We start from the raw sequence: 20,132 nt of genomic DNA, 5'->3' as shown, positions 1-20,132 counted from the left end.
ATATTTTAATGTAGACAGCAGGCTGGAAATGCCAGCTGTCTGAACCTGTTCAGCACTATAAAACTTCAAGTCCCAAGACAGAATGGTTACTGGCCAGAGAGTAGAACAGGTAATTGAAGATATTTAATAGGTGCATTTAATGAATAGCTCTGTGGTTTATCACTTAGCTCTACAGTTTATCACAGGAATATCACTTCCAGGCATTCCAGGCTGTATGTAAAATATTCATGCTAGCCCTGGCTTTCTTTTTGCTTGAATATAATGTTTCATGGGAACAGTAAAACCTGTGGAAGTCAAAGATCAAAGCTAAATGCTATTTCCAAAATACTGATGATACACAGAATGCTGTCATGGAAACCTTCCTTACAGACCCTTAACTGTATAATGGGCCATCATCCCACGCTGTGCCGTGGAACTATTCATCTGTCACCACACCAAAATATGTGGTCTGTAAATTGTAGCCACAATGAAAATACAGATAGCACCGCATGCTGCTGTTTTTCATGGACAAACAGCAAAACCTGTGTTTCATGCCTGTATATCTGTCTATATATTGCAAAGATGTGGAATCAGATGGGCTTTGTTTCCTTAAGAAAAGCGGAATTTCATCTTTTCTCCGAAACCCATGTTAATATTAAAAGAAGATATGAAGCTTTCCAATTACATAACAAAAGGGATTATATTGTGCCAGACTCATTTCCAAGCCACATATCTCATAGAAAATCCAAATTCTTGAATGAGAGACAACAAAGCTCTGTGGATAGATAAGCTCTGAGAATGAAGGTATCAGCTTCCTCTGGATTTGGGATATTTAGGTGAGGGAGACAATACATTCAGGCACGTCTCAGTATGGTTTTAGCCGCATCTTCAATTTCCAGGTGAACTAAAAAGACTGAATCCGGACATTCGGAATTTATTATAGGGAGGAAAGAGGTAAATCATTGATCTTTTCTTGGTTTGGGTTTAGATTGTTCCCAGCAGCTGATTTCTACGATATGTAAGTGAAATTCTTTCTTTCTTGCCTTTCAGTGCCTGCGGTTCAGTGCCTAAAGAGCATTGATGAATATTTAAACAGCTTGCACTAATTATAATACATGTAAAACACAACTCTCAAACCCCTAAAAATTTGCATGATGGAAATATAGTCTTCATTATCAAACATGATCAAAGAAAAATAGAAATACATATGCTTCTCTATGCCCATATAGATACTGGAATTAATCTCTGTCCTTTACAGGAGCTTCATCTTCTCAAACAGTCTCAGGCAATGCTCCAAGTTATCGCAACCTAAAACTCTGTTAAGGTTGTCCATTATTTTAAGTCTGTGTCAAAATAAAAAGTGAAGAGAATGTCAAATACTGGCTTTCTCATGCAGCATGTTTGCAATCAAGTGTTAGAAATTCACTTTGGTGTGGGACTTTCCTAGGTCTCACTACACAGTAAATAAGATTACAACAAAATAATGAGATGGGTTATACAAAAACAATGACCATACAAGATCCTAGCAGGAAGTAGGAGCTGCCCCGAATTAGTGTTATGTGAGTTGGGCTCCAGGGAATCATGAGCTAAGAGTAGGAGCTAATGGCCAAGGGAAATCTCATAGAAGCTAATAGTACTTCTAGCACTGTGGTATCAGCTAAGCTCCTGGCCTTTTATAGGGATTGTCACACAGGGGGGACAAGGAAGGCAGTGTCATCTGCATATTGTGGGCTAGTGGGGAACACAACAAAGACTATTTTTCCCTTTTTTTTTTTCTTTTCCTTTCTGACATTGCGTTTGTGACTCTGCCTCTTCCTCTAACTAGACTAACAGATCTGGTTTTCAGGTGAATGAATGCTACAGAGTTTTGTGCCAAAGATGTGAGGAGATAAGTTTCCCTTGTGTTTCTATATAAGTTGAACTAAGTGAATCTTGAGAAAAACAAGACTCTTAATGCACTTTCAGGCTGAACAGACATAACTGCTCTGTTCTTACTCCATGTTGTGGTACTTACTCCTAAGCACAAACCATTTTTGATTACCCACCTTGGAAGAGCTCATTATGCTAACTGACAGACCCATAGTCTCGGCTTCTGTTTTAGTTGTTGTCATAATTGCAAGAAAATGAGATTTAAAAAAAAAAATAAATTGAGTCATTTGTATGAGTTTCCCTTGTTTTTGGAGGCTTTCCTAACTGTATCAGAGAAAATACTTGTTCTACCTGACTTAAATCTGTTCGTGAGGTGTATTGGGAAAGATTGTCTCTTTCTCAGATCACAAACAAGAGTTTCTGACTTTCTAGCCAATATTTAAATTACTCAGAAGTTCCAGTAATTTTTGGAAGAGGTCTTCTGCCTTCTGCTTGCATTTCCTCTCTTTTAATAGGAAACCTTGTTCCTGCATCTGAAAGTGAAGAAAAGCACACTTCATTAAGCCTGCAATTGTTTAGAACTCAGAAGTGTAGATTGATTAGCAAATACTCTACAATAGCCCTTATAATGGAGAGCTTTAAATAAATGGTTTTAAACTATTCTTACAGTTTCTAGTGCTTTTTATACAGTCCAGACATGCTGTGTACACTATTCTTTGACTCTGCTGTGTTCCTGGAGGGGAATGAATTAGAATATTCTGAATGCCTTATGTAATGTATTTAGAGAACTTTTTTGTTTGTATCTTTGTTTGAATTTCTTGGACGGAATTAATTAATGGCAAAGTATAAAGACCAACTTTGAAATCCTAGCTGACTTATACACTAGAACTCAATTTGTATTCTACATCAAGGAAATGTTTGGATTTGAAAGAAGGACACCATTATCAAAAAGATTTCTGTAGATGGCTCTGTTTGTCAGAGCACCATCTCTTTGCCACAGTAGCAGAGTTTTAACGTTTGGGTAATTCAAAAGGAAATTAATTTTTTGATCAGGGTACATATTTAATTTCTTATTAAAAATTAAATGCAGAGCAGGAAATAGTAACTGAATTGGGATATGAAAAAAATCTAAAGATTTCATTTGTTTAAAACAATATTAATTTCAGGTGAAAGGTAGAGAGAATAAAGTCTATAGCCTGAAGAGTTTTATAATCTTGTAGAAACCTGATGGAGTAACAGCTGCTAGGAAGGAGGAAGATTCTTTTTCTTTTCATATTCATGTTTACATTTGTAACTATATTTCTTTGTCCAGTAGCACATTACTGCAGTAATACATAAGGATTCATTTCCTAGTGGGTATAAGTTTGTCTAGCTTCATTGAAGTCAGTGGAATAAAGATAATTTACATGCATTTCCAAAGAGTTTAATCTGCTGGTCTCTGCAGTATTAGGGAAGTCAGCAGCAAAATCCTGGTTTTGTCTTTGTGGAAAAGGGGTTATTCATGAAATGCCATGTTGTGATGCAGACAAGTCAAGCAGCAGCTGAGAGTGTGTTACTGTGTGTGCCTCACCCCTCTGCCTGCTCCACGGGCAAAGGGGAGCAGATGGAGGTCCTGCCTGCACACCTACGCTTTCCAGGATACCATGTGCTACAGACAGGCAAGGGCTTTCCTTGTGGGAAAAGCAGCTCTGCCTGAGTGATAACAGAGAAATGAAAAACCCCACATCATCTGTAAGATGTACACCAGCTTCTGTTAACGCGGCTGGAATTTCCCCAGAGCTCACTGCAGGAGCATCATGAGCTCCTGCTCTGTTCGTGGCAGGGCTCAGGGGGAGGTGGGCACCCCGTGTTTGTGGCACACTGCCCCAGTGACTGTCCAGTTAGGGCTGTAGGAAGCAGAAAGCTCAGCAAGGAAGGACAGACAGTTTCAAGTTCGAGCATTAAATTCACGAAGCACAGCGGATTTTTTCCGGTCTAGAGAACTCAAAGCTTGGGGAGGACCAACACTGCTGATTTTTTTCTGATCTATTTCTTGTGTTCTCAGGCCTCGAAATTTGTGTGGTCACGCAAATCCATGCAAAGTCAGCATAACGGTCCAGTAGCTCATATAAGTAGCTCATATATAATGCCTAGCCAGTAGGGTACTAAGGCTTCCAGGTAGATCAAAGATCTTGTCTTTATGTTTTCCAGGATTGTTCTCTCTGCCAAAGAGAAATTTGACAGGAAGGAATAGAGTATTGATAATATAGTTTATGCTTTTAAATATTTATAGTGTGGGGAAAGGATTTGTTGAGATGGTATTTTCTGGTTTCAAAAGAATTTTTCTCCTCCCACTAGCAACTTTTTTCTTCTCAGTATTATATATTTTCTGCCTCATTTATTTATCTCTGTGGCACCTGGGCATGGTCTTGAGAAATGTTAAACTTGGCCAGTCTGAGTCTTTAGAAACAGTGGAGCATTAAAGACAATTTTGTAGCATCAAGCTCTGAATGAGAATACTTATGACAGTAACATCATACTGTTCTATTTCTCTGATACCAGTGAATTTCCACATTCCTACAAGAGCCAGGGCATTAGGATAAGGACAGTAGCCGGTGTACAGAAAGCACGGCTTCTCTGGCCTATTTGACACTGGGCAATCATGGATTTCCTCCAGAGCTGTTGAGAGCACTGTGGACAAGCCTGTGTTTATGCTCCTGCAGTACAATGTGAGCAGTGGCACAGAAATGCTGCTGGGCTCCTGCCAGAGGGCCACACAAAGGCAGCCAGATCATCTCCCTGCAATGCAAATGCGATGACAGCGGCAGCAGGGGAAGCCTGGCTGTGCAGCCACCTCCTCCCCCTGCTCAGCCTCCCCAGTTTTGGTACTGGGAGGTTACCGGCAGCTCTGGCTGCAAAGGGGTTTCGGTAGGCGCCGTGCCTTCAGAACTCAAAGCTCACGCCCGTCTGACTTTGGGATGGGAACAGAAATGTCCCAGGACCCTTGCTGACCCTTCCCTTCAGGTGTCTCTGGAGCCTGGCAAGTGGCCAGAGTGGGCAGGACCATTCCCTCATGAGGCCCCAACACAACTTTGAACAAAACCTCTCTTCTGTGTGTCCGAATGAGGGGACTGGCAGGAGCTGGGGGAGGAGCACCAGCAGGGCACTGCGGAGCCCTCAGTGACGGGAAGGGCCCACAGAGAAGTTGCCATCTCCAGCGTGAGCGAAGGCAGCTCCCCAAGCTGGGATCCCAGAGCGTCACCCTGGGCACAAGGTACAGCACTCCTGGGGCAGAGGGAGACTGTAAAGAGGGAGGAGAGGGAGCCAGAAGAGAGGAAGGGGCTGAAGAGAGCAGAGAAACTGGGATGGAGGGGCTTGGAAGAACCTGACCCACTGCCTGAATGGGAAATAAGATTCAGTGGGATGCTCAGATATGCGGAAAGCAGCTATAGGGAGCAGAAGGAGAATTTACCATGCAATTAATGGCTTGATGCAATCCTGGGTATGCAATGACTGAGGGAGTTGAGTGGGAATACCCATGTTATGAGGACAACAACAACATGCATTTTTCTTCAGATATGTACTTTGCTTATGTTTTTTGCTTTGATTCCCACATATCTCCAGAATTTATCAACATACAATTGTATTTTCTACATTGCTGATCTTTTCCTAAGTCACAAAACTCTGTAAAACCAATTTTCAAAATCAGAACTATCCCATCCTGAAATCAGCAAATAAGGGATTCACTGCATCCCAGACCATCAGGTTTCTCAACTGTTCAAAAGGATATGTCTGTTTCCATGAAGTGAATACTTTTCAAAATTTGTTTTCGGAGGAGGGGAGTGCATGTTTGTTATTTGGGAAAAAGATGTAAGAGATGGTACCCTCTTCTGAAGGGATGGTTAGACGTGCACTTTAGTGTGAGTATTTGAAAAAGCTTCTATATGGTTTGTTTTCTTGGACTTGAATGTCTTTGGATCACAGATACTCAAAGATAAAGGTTTGCTTCTTTGTTTGTTTTGTTGTTGCTTGTTTTCTGAGTGGAATTTTATATAATTCTTTTTATATGTGCAAAATGCCATGTTCTATGGGATTGGATGTCAGACTATTTATTTTGGCACTTATTTTAAAAAACAAGTGCTTTTACACTGCAGATGAAGTGGTTTTGCTTCAAGGTCCCCTAACATTCTAAACCCCAGCAGAGCAGCGGTTGACTATAAAACAAACAGTACTTGGCTTTATAAATTTCATAAATATAAACTTCCATTTTCATGTATCTTACATGGGTCAGCATGCTTGGATTTACTGATTTTTTTTTTCCCTTCATTTTAATTCTTATTGGAAAATTAGTTATATAGGGTATTAAGTTCTAGCTCTCTTTATTTTGATACAAGATTATTTACTGTTTGATTAAGAAGCTTTTCCAAAATACCACTGCCTATGTCATGGCAGAGTACTCTCTATGCAAAATGCAGTTATACTGTATTTCCCCACTGGTATTTCTCCCAAGGCTTGTTTGGTGTTTGGAAGGCAGGCTGAGGACAGCTGGCCAGCACAGCCATGGCTGCAGCTTTGTCTTGTCGTTATCAAACACACAAACCACGCAACAGCATCCACAGGACAGATCTCCATCCAGAGACTGGCTACAAGCCAGGCCTGACTCACCAGGTGGGATCGGCTCGAAAAGAGCGATCCGAGCTGGCGGCAGCAGCTGGGGACGGATCTCATCCCCTCTGAGAATGTGCGAGCGCAGGCGTTCCTGCTCTCCCGTGTCCTTGGGGCATGGGAACACCATGGGAGACAGCAAGCAGGAGATCCAGTCCTCAATTTCATTGTCTCACCAGTCTAGTGATAGCAGCATGAGGCTGCTCTTCCACCCCTTTGGTAAATACAAATGAGGCAGCAACACAACACAGCCTTGCTCTTCAGCCGGAAGAGAAGTGGTGACTGAGCAGAGTGCTCAGGTTCCCCACTCCTCTGTCCTTCTTGGAGAAGAACCAGACCCATCCCCATGAGCTCTTCACTCCTCTGTGGCAGGAAAAAAAATTATACTCACCTCTGCCTTAGTCTTTCTTGGCCACCTGCTGCTAAAATCAGCCTGCTGATATCTCACTTTCCAGAGCTGCATTTCAGGATCTTCACATCCATTCAGAGGGTGCTATTTTATGCTGGGGTTTTGCTGTGAGGCAGTGTTCCTGTTTGATAGTTCTCTACAACTATAAATTTCAAGCTTTTAGGTTTGAGAGATGGGGTGGAGAAAGTATCTTCCCTTTTCGTGTGCTTCTGCCAATAACTGTGAATGTAAATAGCTGCATTAATGAGGCTGGTTGAAAGTGTTTTATTAGGAAATGGGAGTCATTAGCTTTTCGGTAAGAAAGTGTAAATGACCCTTCTTATATTTGCACGTGAAACTATAAAACTTAATTTCCTCTGCACACAAGAGCATTTTTGTCCATCATAGTACCCAAAGCACTTTAGTAAGGCAATTTGTTATATTAGTTTGAAATAGCACTGTCATTTAATATGTTTTTCCTACATCACCTTATATTCCCAAATTCTTTCATAAAAGACAGCCTATGCTTATATCAATGTAAAAGTAAATGCATGGGTGATGTTCTGGGGGTAGAATCCTCATTTTGTTGGCTGGTTGGAGAGTGAATAGGCATCACTAAAACCAAATGGAAAATTTTCTCTACCTGTGTAGCCGGCTGATTTTGCAAGTGGTTTGGTTGGACAGTTTGTTACACAGTAGATATTTTGAGTTTGCTTCAGTTCTGTTTGTTTTACTTGCAGCTATAAATCAAGCTTTTTGACAAAAATTCTTGAAAATCTCAGTGGGTCTGACTCTTCAGAATGATGATGTTTCGGTTGTTGATGTTGTGATAAGTTTTTCTTGTAGAGAACTTTTTTCTAAGGGAATGGGGCTGTGGAATTTATTCAGAATTAGTAGCTGTGTAGGGATGACAGAAGAGTAGCAGTGGTGGATGGAGGCAGGGGAAGGCGGCTTTTGAAGAGGCAGAGGAAGGGTGGACACGCTCCTCACAGAAAGAAATCTCATGGCAAAATGAAAACTGAACATAACTAGAGGACAGAGCCCTATCACCAGAATTTTTTTTCCCTGTTAAAACAGTGTAGTGAATTGTTGTGTAAGGTTTGTAGAAAATCCACAGGAGGAAACCACATGGTAAGAAATAGTTGTAGAAAAATACCCCAAAAATATCTAGTGCCATTTTTTTCTACAGTATAATTTTTGCTATTTAACTTCAAGAGTTACAAATTCATGTGTAACAGAAACAATTTCCTCAGTCCTAAAATAATAATTTTAATGTTCTTCCTACTTCTAACAGCAGCAAAAAAAAGTTGGAAATAAGTGCTTTTGTGGATGCACAAATACATAATACAGAATCCAAGACACATAGTAACAAAAATTGTCACATGCACTGGACAACAGCAGGCCTGTGTATTTCTCCTTAAGGCTTGAATCAGCTGAGAAAAAGTGCCATGTTGAGCATTACACTGTTTTTCTCCAGATAATTCAATGTGTGAATTATTTCATTATTATTTCACTGCTTCCCTATTCACTACATTTCAAGAAAGCAATTTTATGTGTACAGTTTTTAAGCACACACGAAGGCCTGATGAGATTTGTTGGGATTACACTTAAAATCCTGCCACAGATACAGAGAATACTCAACTTCTTCCTCCAAAAGGCTAGTCACATCTTCACATATGAGGAGATATTTACTAAGTGCAATGTTAACAACTACCATATTGCTGTACTCCCACGTTGACACAAATGTTGGCAAAAGCTACTGTGCCAGCTGCCCACTTTACACACTCTAGTGGCACCTTTTCTCCTCCTCGAATCCATAAATTGCCATTATCATCCAATTAATGCTCAAACAGTGATTTTTTTCTCTGTCTCACATATTTCTCAGAATATAAAAGAAGAAGGATACACAGAAGTCTGTAAAACCAGAACAAACCCAGCAGCTAAGACTTGTTTGATGCCAGAAAATACCCTGGGGTTCACTGTGGAAATATTATTATAGAGAACCAAGGATTAGTGCAGAGATTGAGGAGATTAAGCCTTAATTAAAATGAGCACTTGTACACAGAACATACAGCAGACAGCTATTCTTTCAGTTGTAGTGGAGCAGGTCCTCCTGCAGCTGCCCAGGTCATACATCCCATCCTGCCCCAGGGGATGGTTCCTGCAGTGGCTGCTGGAGGACACATTGTTTAGGTCACTACAGAGTCATGGTCCTCCAGGCTTTGGGCTTCTTTGCAACATGATAAGGTGACTTCCATAATCAGCCTTTGTACCTAAACTGCACACAAGGTTTTTGCCCTGCTGTTAACGGACTGTGCTGCTCCAGCCTGTGATGGTCTGTTCACTAACAAGTCAAAGCGTGGGAGCTGCATTTCCCTCCTGAGTGCATAGAACTGGAGGTGATGATCATTTCTGATAAGTTTTCTTCTTCAGAATTATGTATTTAAGACAGTTTCTGCCTGCTTGCCTCCAAAATATGCTGCGAGGGTATATTCAAAACTTAAATTTTTGTCCCTTTTTACTTCTAAAGGTGTTGACACAGTTTTCTAATGGAGTTATATTTCTCACATTTGAAAACCAAATAAGTCAACCGAATTTGGTGCATGCTATTTCTGTTATTGCATAATAAGTTTTTCCTGTTCCTAAGGGATTTTATGTCCCTTAGACTTGAGATGAATAGGAAGCATGTAAAGATCACACTGTGGTTTACTAATCATTCAAATGTGAGGAAAAAAACTTTAGCTTTTTATGGGCATCCTTTCAGAACTTAATGGCCATTTAAATGTTTTGAAATAGAATCACAGAATACAAAAATATATCTGAATCATGTACCAGCATCTTTCCAAAATGCCGCCAGTACCATTCTCGTCTGGAGTTTGGGGACAGAATCCAGAGGGGTTCTTCTGGAGTGTCACTCTTTGAATGCTTTCAGAACTCCTGATGTTGTAATCCACTGTTATCCAGTATTTTATTACTCTCAGTAGGACATTTACTGGAGAGATGAAACCTGAGTAGGCCACAATTAATCCTTTCAGTGGTTCCCATTGGGTACTCATGGCTGTGTGGAACTATTTACTCTCAAGTGGAGCCCGGGAGGATCTCAGTGCTGTGATGGTGTTTGCCAACATTCCCTTCTGACCTAATCTGTGTTTTGGTGTCATGTTATTTTCAGGACATATTTGTTAGCTAAGAAGCAATGTCTAGAAATCGACATCAACATGTACATCTCTTAAAGCAGAAAGGCTTCTGCTGCTCAGACTCCCTCAGAAATTCATCCCTTGAATTTATTCTGGGTTTGCTGCACTAAAAGCATTCCTCCAGATAATTGCCAAATTATTTGTTTATAGTTTCAGGGCATATTATTTTTTAATTACTTGAGATGGTGTCATAACAGGTATACAGTAGTAGTAGTAGTTGTTGTTATTATTATTATTATTATCATTATTATATTGTTGAAATAGAGTGCCATCAAATTCCAGATCTATTTTTAGAATGTTTTCCTGTGAACATCCTTCTTTGCTTATCCACTGAGTGTATTTGAGCTGAACCTCTCTGCTTCATTTCCTGTGTTGGAGTCAGTGAACTTCCTTTGTGCTGTCACTCCAGGAAGAAAGAACGTAATCTGTTTTAGGTGACTTCACAAGGGATTCATCCTTACAGTTTTCCTTACCCTCTATTACTTGGAAAATATTTAGATGTTATATATAAATAAAGAATAATTGTGTATGCTCTGTTATTAGGTGAACAAATTTAAAAGGCAACTTGGCAAAAGAGGGTCGAGAGGAGAAGTAGAACTATGACTTCAGTGTAGGAAAACTTCGCAGAACCAAAGGGAAAAAAAATCTTCCTTCAGAATTCTAGTAAGCAGTATTAGGGACTTTTAAAATAATATTTTATGCTGGGGTTTCTGCACAGGAGCACTAAGAAAGCTCAGCTATCTGGCGACCACCAAATGACGCTGGTCTGCAGCCACTGCCTCCAAAACAAACAGCTCAGCTCCATCTGAGGAGCCCAACTGGAGGTAATCAATCACATACAGAACACAGCAGTTATAAATAAGGTCTGCAGTTCATATATATTCAGTGGTTTTTGCAACTAAGCTGTATTTGTGTCCAAAAGAAATATTTGGATGGCTGAATGTCTCCCTCCTAGGAGCAGAGAAAAAAAGAGTGCACATTGTCAGCACAGGTCAAGAAAAAGGGTGAAACTCAGAGTTGTGTGCCTGGGTGCATTTTGTCCTCTGAATCAAAGCGTTGCCACCCTGCACAACCTTTGGAGAGACGTTGGCGCCTTAGGCTCAAGTACCTAATGTCACAATGAATGAAGAGAGCCAGACAGCCAACTTACTGCCTAGGATGGAAAACAACATAGCAACTGGAAGGAGGAGGAGAACTGGAAGAACCTTCTGACCTTCTGAAAATTGCAGAGACGGTTTATAGAAAATTGTTAATTGAAAAGATAGATTTGAGCAAAAAGCTTCCTGAAATTCCCCTGGCTCTGTGTTTTCATGTGATGAGAGAAAGATCCTTTTAAAACATTGGGGGTTTCAGTGTTGGTTTTGTTTTTGCCATTATTGTCTGCCTCACAAAGAGCACTTCTTTTAGAAATCCCCATTTAGTATGTTACACTATGAGTTAGTTACTGGCTCTCCAGAGCTATCTTGAGGAGTCTGTCTAAAGAATGATGAACTTGGATGCCAGTGTAGCACCTGTGAGAGACACAAACAGATTCACTCAGTGGGCACAGCCCAGCAAAGCAGGAGACTTGCAGCACTGGTGCATTCAGCAACTGCACTGAGCAACAGGGACAGAGCTCAGTGGGGCTCATGCCATCAGCCACTGTGGTCACAGGGCTGCTCTCATCTACTGCTCTCATTCAGTAATAAACACAGGAAACTCTGGTTTTCTTAACTGACTGGATCCACAGATTATCGATTGGTCATTACTCCGTTTCCACCATGAAACAAGAAATTATATAGACAATCCATGCAATAGATTTTCTACTAGTCTGGGGTTTTTTTCCCTCCTTTCCTTCTTTTTGGACATTCTCTCTAGCACACCCATTCTGCAGGGCATAAGAGAAGGTGGCTGCATCTACGGGGTTTGGATTTGCTATGTCTGTGTTTTTTCATTGTAAAGCCAATGAGCTTTAACAATTTTTTTCCTTGAGTTTGGTCTTGATCTTACTGCCAAGGAAATGTACATCAAGCAAGATTTTGCGTTTTAAGGAAAAAACACACACAGGAAAGAAAAAATAAAAGTTTTTTGATAAAATATGCATGCTTAGGTTGTGTTTTCTATTTGAGAGGCTGATCAGGTCCAGCAGGAAAAACATTTTAATATTAAATAATTTCAGAATTACACCTTTTAGAATAGAACAAAAACCTCTCTGGATAAGGCCTTTTTTTTCTATCTGGTGCATCAACAGGGCACAGGTGAAATTTCATTAGCTGCTTCTGTCTTTCAGGAATCTGATCTTTACAAATGCATTATTCCAAACCCTTCACTGAATAATCTACATAATTATTGCACTGTGTATGAGTCTCATCACCAGCATACTTGTTCATTAGAATGTATATGAAGGACAAACAGAGCTAAACTGAATTACTTTAAAACTTTGAGCAAATGCTGGTGGAGGGTTTTTCCAGTTTTCTCAGCTCTCTTAAGAACTGGTATAACTCTCATGTAAAAGCAGTTAAAAACTTCCATCTCTTACTGAGTTCTGTAAATCTGTGAGCCCTTTACACCTCATGCTCAGAAGTAAAGACAGGGCAGACCGTCTCCTGATGGTGACTTTTTTTCCATAGGCATGAAATATCTCACATTACTGCAAACAGCCTCCACCCGTGAACATTATTCATCCCTTTGGTATTTTCAGGTCTTGCATGGGTTGGCTCTTTGCCATTGTATCTGAGTACAGTGTTCTCAAAGCTTGCAGTATGACACAGGATACAGCAAAGAAAGATAAAGAAAGGAACAGAGCAGACAGTAATCGATAGGAATGAAAAGGGCAAAAGAGACTCTCAGCATTTTCCACCCATTCTGCTACTTTTACTTTTTTTACATTCTCTTTATCTTGTTTTGGTTTTTATATTCCTCACTCTCTGCATTCAAGATTTTCAACATTTTAAGTCAGTCCCTCTGTCTTTACTGCAAGCATAAGTTATGAGAAATGAGCAATAGGAACTACAAGCAACACACAGCAGGAGCTGCTGATGCAGCACATGAGGAGACCGAATGGAATATCATGACTCAAAATCATAAATCAGCATGCAAGAAGTCTCAAAATGTGTGTTTCACCATGAGGTAGCTGGTTAGGAAGAGCAACGTGTTGTTTTCAAACCTAAACCTATCCTAGGGACAGCCCATTCACAATCTCTAAGCTCCAGTTTTTGAAACTTTGTGTTCAGTTTTGTTTAGTTTTTACTTAGATTAAAATTGACTTGCTTAGTTACCCTCCCATAGTATTCACTGAACATCTCATTAGCTAAGTACCACGTAGTGGATTAGCACACAAGATTCTATGATGAGGTGCAGCTCTTATTTAAGTTTCTTGTATATATAAGGGAGTGAACTTTATTTCTGTTAGTTTTTTATTAGCTTGGAATGGTCAGAAAAGATCTTCAAGATCTTGAGCTCCAGATCCACTGCTGTTTTGATATTCAGATTCTGCACTTCACATGTTTTCTTTCTCAGTCCTTACGTAAGAAGATTACACAAGAGAAGACTGTAATCTCCAAAATCATTTACCATATTAAACAGCAGCTACCACCAGTGGATCTTTATCAGCAGCCTGGAGCAGAAGAAGACACGTGGCTCTACATATGGAAACTGGTCATTTACAGTACTCATCAATGCGTGCTGCCAGTCGTGGGCAGATGCCATCAACAGTCATTACGCAGCTCTGAAAATAGAACCAGACTTGACATGGACAGGTCCTCAAACAATTGATAAGCTGCCTGTGAACAATGGAAATGTGTGAAGCCCATTCTCTCCACCTGCCTCTTGCTGCTCAGTGATCCTGCAGACCCAGTGCTATGACAGAGTGGGCAGGGGACACTCAGCCAGGATGTACATGGTGAGAAGATGTCTCCTGACTCCTCAGAGTTTCTCTATGTGTCCCTGATCAGGGACAGGAGAGGAGCATCGCTACCATGTCCTAGTTGGTGTCTGGAAATGACAAGTTTTATTTACCCACTGCAGTTTTCCTTTTTCTTTATTTTCCCCAAGAACCACTGGTAAGCAAAGACAGTGAATAGGAGAAAGTGCTTTGGGGAAGACAAGGGCAAAGTGGTTTCTAGAGTGGACATTGTCCTGTGCAGAGCCAGGAGTCAGGCTTGATGATCCTTGTGGGTCCCTGCCAGCTCAGCATTTTCTGTGACTCTGTGGGAGCACGTCTGCCCTGTGTTTACTTCTTTGTCTGTCCCAGGCACTGTGCTGTGCCCTAGGAAGGGAGGGAACAGCATCAGGATGCAGACGGGTCCCTGTGCTTCCACCTTGCCCTCTTTCCCAGACTGTGTGAACCCTGCATGGAGAGCCAGTGCCACGGCCCTGACAGCACTCCCTCAATTGCTGTGTTGTGTGGAAGGGACAACCTGCCATGGTCTCTCATTCATACACTTTCCTCAGTCTGGCTTCCTCTGCTTAGCTCCCACGACAGGATAAAGAGTACAAGAGGGAGTTCCTTCCCCCTCCCCTCCCTGCCCTCACCCAAGGCTTGAGAGGAACACTGCCTTCTCATTTCCTTTCAGAAGTGTGCACACAGTCCTTGGCATCAGAAGCGGTCAGCTGCTCCCCTGCTCCGGTTTGCTTGCTGCCATGTGGCAGAGGGCACGAGAGAGAGGAGAGCAGCGCTGCACCTCTGAAATGAGCTGTAGCAAGTGCTGTACAGTGCCTGCAGCTCCAGCCAGCCTGCCAGGGCTTGTCTGCTCCTTAGTCGGCAGGTAGAACATTACAAGTCACTTGCACTTAGTTGCTCCCCTGTGCTCCTCTGATCACCAGCAGGCCTGGAAGACATGATTTAAGGCAGTAAGAAATGTGGCCTTAGTGGAAGTGCACAGCCAGTGTTTGCGTGGTAATGTTATCTTTGAAGCACAAGAGTGCTTTGTAAAGGCTACCAATACTGCTACATGTAATGGCAACAAAAACTAATTTTTAAGATGTCTCTATCAGAATGAGAATCTGATTGTCAGAAATAGCTTCCAGTCCTCCACCAGTGAAGTGGGAGGAACATCTCTTTGCTTCTCCTTTACTGTCTCTAGAAGGGTGTGGGCAGGGGTGGGGTTTATGTTTGTCTATGTTCCAAAACAAGGAGGACACAGCAATAATCTTTTGGTGACAGAAAGGACTGAATCGAAGTTTGTTATGAGCTATACAGCAGAACACTTTATGCTGTATCTGTCCAGGGAGTGATCTCCTTATTTAGCAGAAGTTGCAGCAACAAATTTTTCTGACTATGGGTTTTGGTTTTATGCTTTTCCAAGCGTTCTTCCTTTTGATTGTTCTTGAAGTTGTGACATGAGATCAGGAAAGCTTAAGAGCTTAAGTGACTTCTTAGAGTACCATCATTTCAAGATGAATAAGCATTTATGAAGACAGCCTGTGGGAAGTGAATTGATGTAGTATTTGAATGCCCTGACTTTATAATTCATACAAAACTCTCTCTGCAGGAGTGTGCCCAGTGCTGAAAACTTTGCCTTAGGGTTCAGCTGGATCAAGTAGTAATAAGACTCCATGAGTAGTTGAGGGTGAGGAAGAGGGGAAAACAACTTTAATGCAGTGAAAGAAGATACCCATGATCATTGTTGTAGCAAAGCTTTTGCTCCCACAGTCTGTGGACACACCACATAATAGGCTGGAGAACTAACCCTGCTCTCACTGCCTGCCTTGCAGCTGCATGTGGGATTGCAACTTGGGTTTGGGAACAGCTGGCTCAAGCAAAGGCAGCTGGCTGCTCTGCTCAGCTGGGTTTTGAGATGAGCTGTTTTCTGTTGAGGTCAGTGGGAGTTTGACAGCATAAGGAGTTCAGACCACCATCCCTCGAGAGGGTGGAGAAATCCAAAATGAGAAAATAGGGATACGACTTACATGTTCTTGCTAAAGCTGCTTGCATGATCTATTATAGTCTGGATATATTTGTTGATAAGGTGGTTTTGCCAGCAAGATACAGGAAGGAGGTTTTACTCCAGGATGAATTCACTGTTTGCATAATATTTCTATTTTGACAGCACTGTCAGGCAGTCATTTTAATGAGTGCTCAAACCCCCAGAGTGACTGTAGTCTAACCCCACTGCTTGTTCCTGTTGGGTTTTTTTTGTTGGTTTTTTGATTGTTTTTTGGGGGGGGTTGTTTGTTTTGTTTTTTGGGGTGTGTGGGGTTGTTTGTTTGTTTGTTTGTTTTTGTTTGGTTGGTTTTTTGTTTGGGTTTTTTGTTTGTTTTTTGTTTGGTTTTTTGTTTTTTGTTTTGTTTTGTTTTGTTTTTATTGGCACTCCTGTTAACTCCTGGTATTTGCCTTCTGCAGCCAAACAGACAAACTTTGAGAATAAGCATCTAAGTCCAGACTGACTGTGAGTTCTTAATACTCACTGACAGCAGCTGCTCCCTAAAGGGCTGCATGGCACCATTTCAACTGCAGAAGCACTGCACCAAAGCAGAACCAAGACACAGAGAGCTTGGGTCTCCCCACCTTAGCCATCATGATCACTGCACATTTTTTAATCATTTCCCACAATTGTTAAATATAAAGGCAATTTTGGACGCCCTAGTGAGAGGAGTGGGGGGACCAACTTCTGCTTTGACAGCTGAGCTTCCCTTTTTGTCTTATTTGTCACTGAGCATCCCTCATGCCTCCTAAGCATGGGAGGAAGCCCTGCAGACATTGTGGAGTACTTTCCCGTCTTTAGTCTCTGAATTATTTGCAGCCATGTTTTTGTCAGACATCACTGCTCCTGTGCTAGGAGTGGGAAGGTTTGTTTGCAATTCAGGTAGAGGCCAGTCATGTGCATTTTCAGTGTTGTGATAGCTGTGTAATTAACCCCCAAGGGCATAAGACCTAGTGGTCAGTCTATAGATAACCTATGGATCTGATAGCTGCTAATCTCATTAATCCTTGAATTTAGCTTGATTTATACCTCATTTGTTTCCCCTAGTTTATAGTGATATATCACTCAACTTCAAGAAAGGAAAATAAAAAAAATGGTAATGGACCTTTTTTGTTCAGGCCTCAAACTGTCTGCAGAGAATGGAGGATTTGGCACACATTTCTATGGAACAATTAGACAAATGAAAATAGTCATTAGTTAGTGATAAAATATTACTATTTCAATCTCTCCTTAGGCTGACTCTGTGTCATATCTTCCTTTTCTGAACAGCTTTGCTTGATAAATTTTATGAACACAAACACATATGCAGTAATACATTTCTAGATGTGAACATTTGGCTCTCCTCCAAAAACACATACAGGGTTCAGTACTGCCTTAATACTGGGTCTAATTCATTCCTGGCAGGAGCAGTTTGGTAGTACACAGAAACAGGGGGAAGGTTAACCTTAGTTTTTGTGAACTGTAGCTATATCACTGTAAGGCTGTTTATAATTAAGCTGGCACAACCTCTAAATTAATTTGATGGAGCTATGGCATTAAAATATGTTTAAAAACATAATGACTGTTTTAAAAATGCAAGAAATTAAATTGCAGTAGTCTAGCTATTGCCCATACAAAATAGTAGGGCTAATCTAGATTGGTATTTAAAGTACAAAACTGTATGGCTGCACTTCATACCCTTACTTCTGTCACTGTGCTCGATATGGTATCGGAAAACTTTACTGTCACTTATGTGTACAAATTAATACTTCAACGGCATGACAGGCAATATGTTATAAGATTGATAAAATCCACACAGACCACGTTTTTGTCAGCTGGCAGCTACTGTAAGTATCTCCCGAAGGACAAGAGACCAGAAGATTTATGTGATGGGTTGACCCAGGCTGGGTACCAGGTGCCCACCAAAGCTGCTCTGTCACTGCCCTTCTCAGCTGGGTAAGGGAGTGAAAAGGTAATGAAAGGCTTGTGGGTCAAAATCAGGGCAGGGAGAGATCACTCAGCAATTACTGTCATGGGCAAAATGCACTCAGCTAGAGGAAATTAGCTTAATATATTACCAATCAAATCAGAGTAGGATAATGGGAAATAAAAACTAAATCTTGAAACACCTTCCCCCCATCTCTCCCTTACCCCCCATCTTCACTCCTGATTTTCTCTATCTCTTCCCCAACCAGTGACACGGGGGGATGGAGAATTTAGAGTTTGGTCAGTTCATCACACATTTTCTCTGCTGCCCCTTCCTTCTCAAGAGAAGACTGCTCACACTCTCCCTGCTTCAGCACGGGGTCCATCCCATGGAAGACAGTCCCTCTCAAACTTATCCAACATGAGTCCTTCCCACAGGCTGCAGGGGAATGTCAGCTCCAGAGATCCTTTTCCACTGACCTTGGTGTCTGCTGGGTTGTTTCTCTCACATATTCTCATTCCTCTCTTCTGCTTGCTCTTGCACGGTGTCTTTTCCTTCTTCTTACGCCTGTTATGCCCAAGATGCTACCACCGATGAGGATGTGCTTGGCCTTGGTCCTGGCCAGAGTTGGCTCCGCCTTGGAGCCGGCTGGCATGGGCTCCATCTGACCTGGGGGAAACTTCAGCAGCTTCTCCCTGTAGCAATAAAAACTTTGCCACGCAAACCAAGTAAAATTTAATTTCATTAATTAAAATCAACTGCTTCAACACAGCAAATTTTTTTCTACTTTCTACCTCATTTTCTCTCCTCATCCCAGAAATAACCAGGTGGATGTCATGTGATCAACCCCAAAAATGTACTGTCGATGGCTAAATTGGGTTTATGTGGAGATACATTAATCAGAAGCTGGCTCTCAGACAGATGGGAGTAGGTGAGGTTAGACTGAAAATGGATAAAATAAGAACAGAGAGAATCAAGAAGAAAAGTACTGGTATGAAAAAGAAAAAATATATAAATAACCCTAGTAATTTTGGTTTTAAACACTAATGTATGCTATCGTTACAGTTAACATGGAAGGAATAGAGGAAATTAGAGAAAAAGTATTTACAAATGATGAGCATTTGATGTGAGTTCAGCAGGTCTCAGATAAGCAGTGAACACAGGTCTGAACACAGACCCGCGTTCCATCACACAGGAGCCACAGTCGGACCTCTGTCACCAGGCAGCAGCTGTGCCTGGATAAATGAACACTTGTTCTGCTTTGCAGGCAGCCCTGTCCCTATCAGCACGTGGGGATTAAGCCCCCTGAACCTTGGACTACGAGCTGAGGAGCCTGTGTTAGCCCTAGAGAGAGTTTTGCCGAATTTGTTTGCTGTTCTCATTTCTCACTCCAGAATATAGTGCAGGTTATTAAAGATGGTTCTTGCACACACACACATAGGAGCAATTTAGGGGGCTTTCACAAACACTAAATTTAGCCTCAGAAGGTTTTTCTCCCCCTGCTTTTTCTCTCCCCCTTGTAGAATCAAGAGGAAGAATTTCCTCTGCACTAACTCTGAGCACCTACAATAACTCCCTTTGAGACACAGATGAGGATTTTTCTGCTCTCCACTGATTGTAGAAAGATCCTAAGGCAAATAAACTCCTTAGGCTAAGGATGGCCTTTGCAATTATCCTCCTGTACAGCCTGGTTTGAGAAGCAGGAGCAGTGAATCAGTCACTAACAGCTTTTGAGTCAGTTCTAGGATTTTCAAGGCTCACAGAATGCCACCACTCCTCCACTGACTAAACACTCCAGGGCACTGTTTATGTACAGCAAGTGGAAATCTGTAAGGATTGCTACACTACCAATAAATAACATACTGCAGGGCTGACATATATTCAGAACACAAGTAACAGTGGTAGGACATAATTCAGAGCAGAACCTGGTTTAATTAAAATGCTTGTGGATGTTGTTAAAGAAACAGTGCTACAGACAAATGCTCATTTTATTGTTTATTTCTTTACTCTCTTTATCTAATCTGCCTGTATATGGGTGCTAAGTGAAAGTGTACTCCTACCGCAACAAACCCATGGAAAACACAGCTCTTAATTGCTGTTTTTAATGTGAAATTTTTTCTTGTGAAATTCTGTGACATTTGAATTGTGGATCACATATTGCATTAGGTCTGTATGGCAAGGTTCTGGTAGCAGGGAGGGGACAGGGATGGCTTAAGGGAGCAGCTCTGGAAGCTTCCCCCATCTTC

At 41.4% G+C, this 20,132-nt stretch overlaps 1 protein-coding gene across 1 annotated transcript in view; it reads left to right on the top strand.

Annotated features, from left to right (window-relative positions):
- The first annotated feature begins 4,775 nt into the window (after positions 1-4,775).
- PHYHIPL (phytanoyl-CoA 2-hydroxylase interacting protein like) overlaps positions 4,776-20,132 on the top strand; it is a 54,085-nt gene continuing 38,728 nt past the window's right edge. The window contains exon 1 of the mRNA XM_040070781.2: positions 4,776-5,101. The gene's annotated coding sequence lies outside the window, so the exon portion shown is untranslated. The remainder of the gene's footprint in view (positions 5,102-20,132) is intronic.

Source organism: Hirundo rustica, chromosome 8 (assembly GCF_015227805.2).
Source record: "Hirundo rustica isolate bHirRus1 chromosome 8, bHirRus1.pri.v3, whole genome shotgun sequence".
NCBI classification, from domain to species: domain Eukaryota; kingdom Metazoa; phylum Chordata; class Aves; order Passeriformes; family Hirundinidae; genus Hirundo; species Hirundo rustica.
The sequence above is the reverse complement of the archived record's forward strand: the minus strand, read 5'-3'. Positions and strand labels throughout refer to the sequence as shown.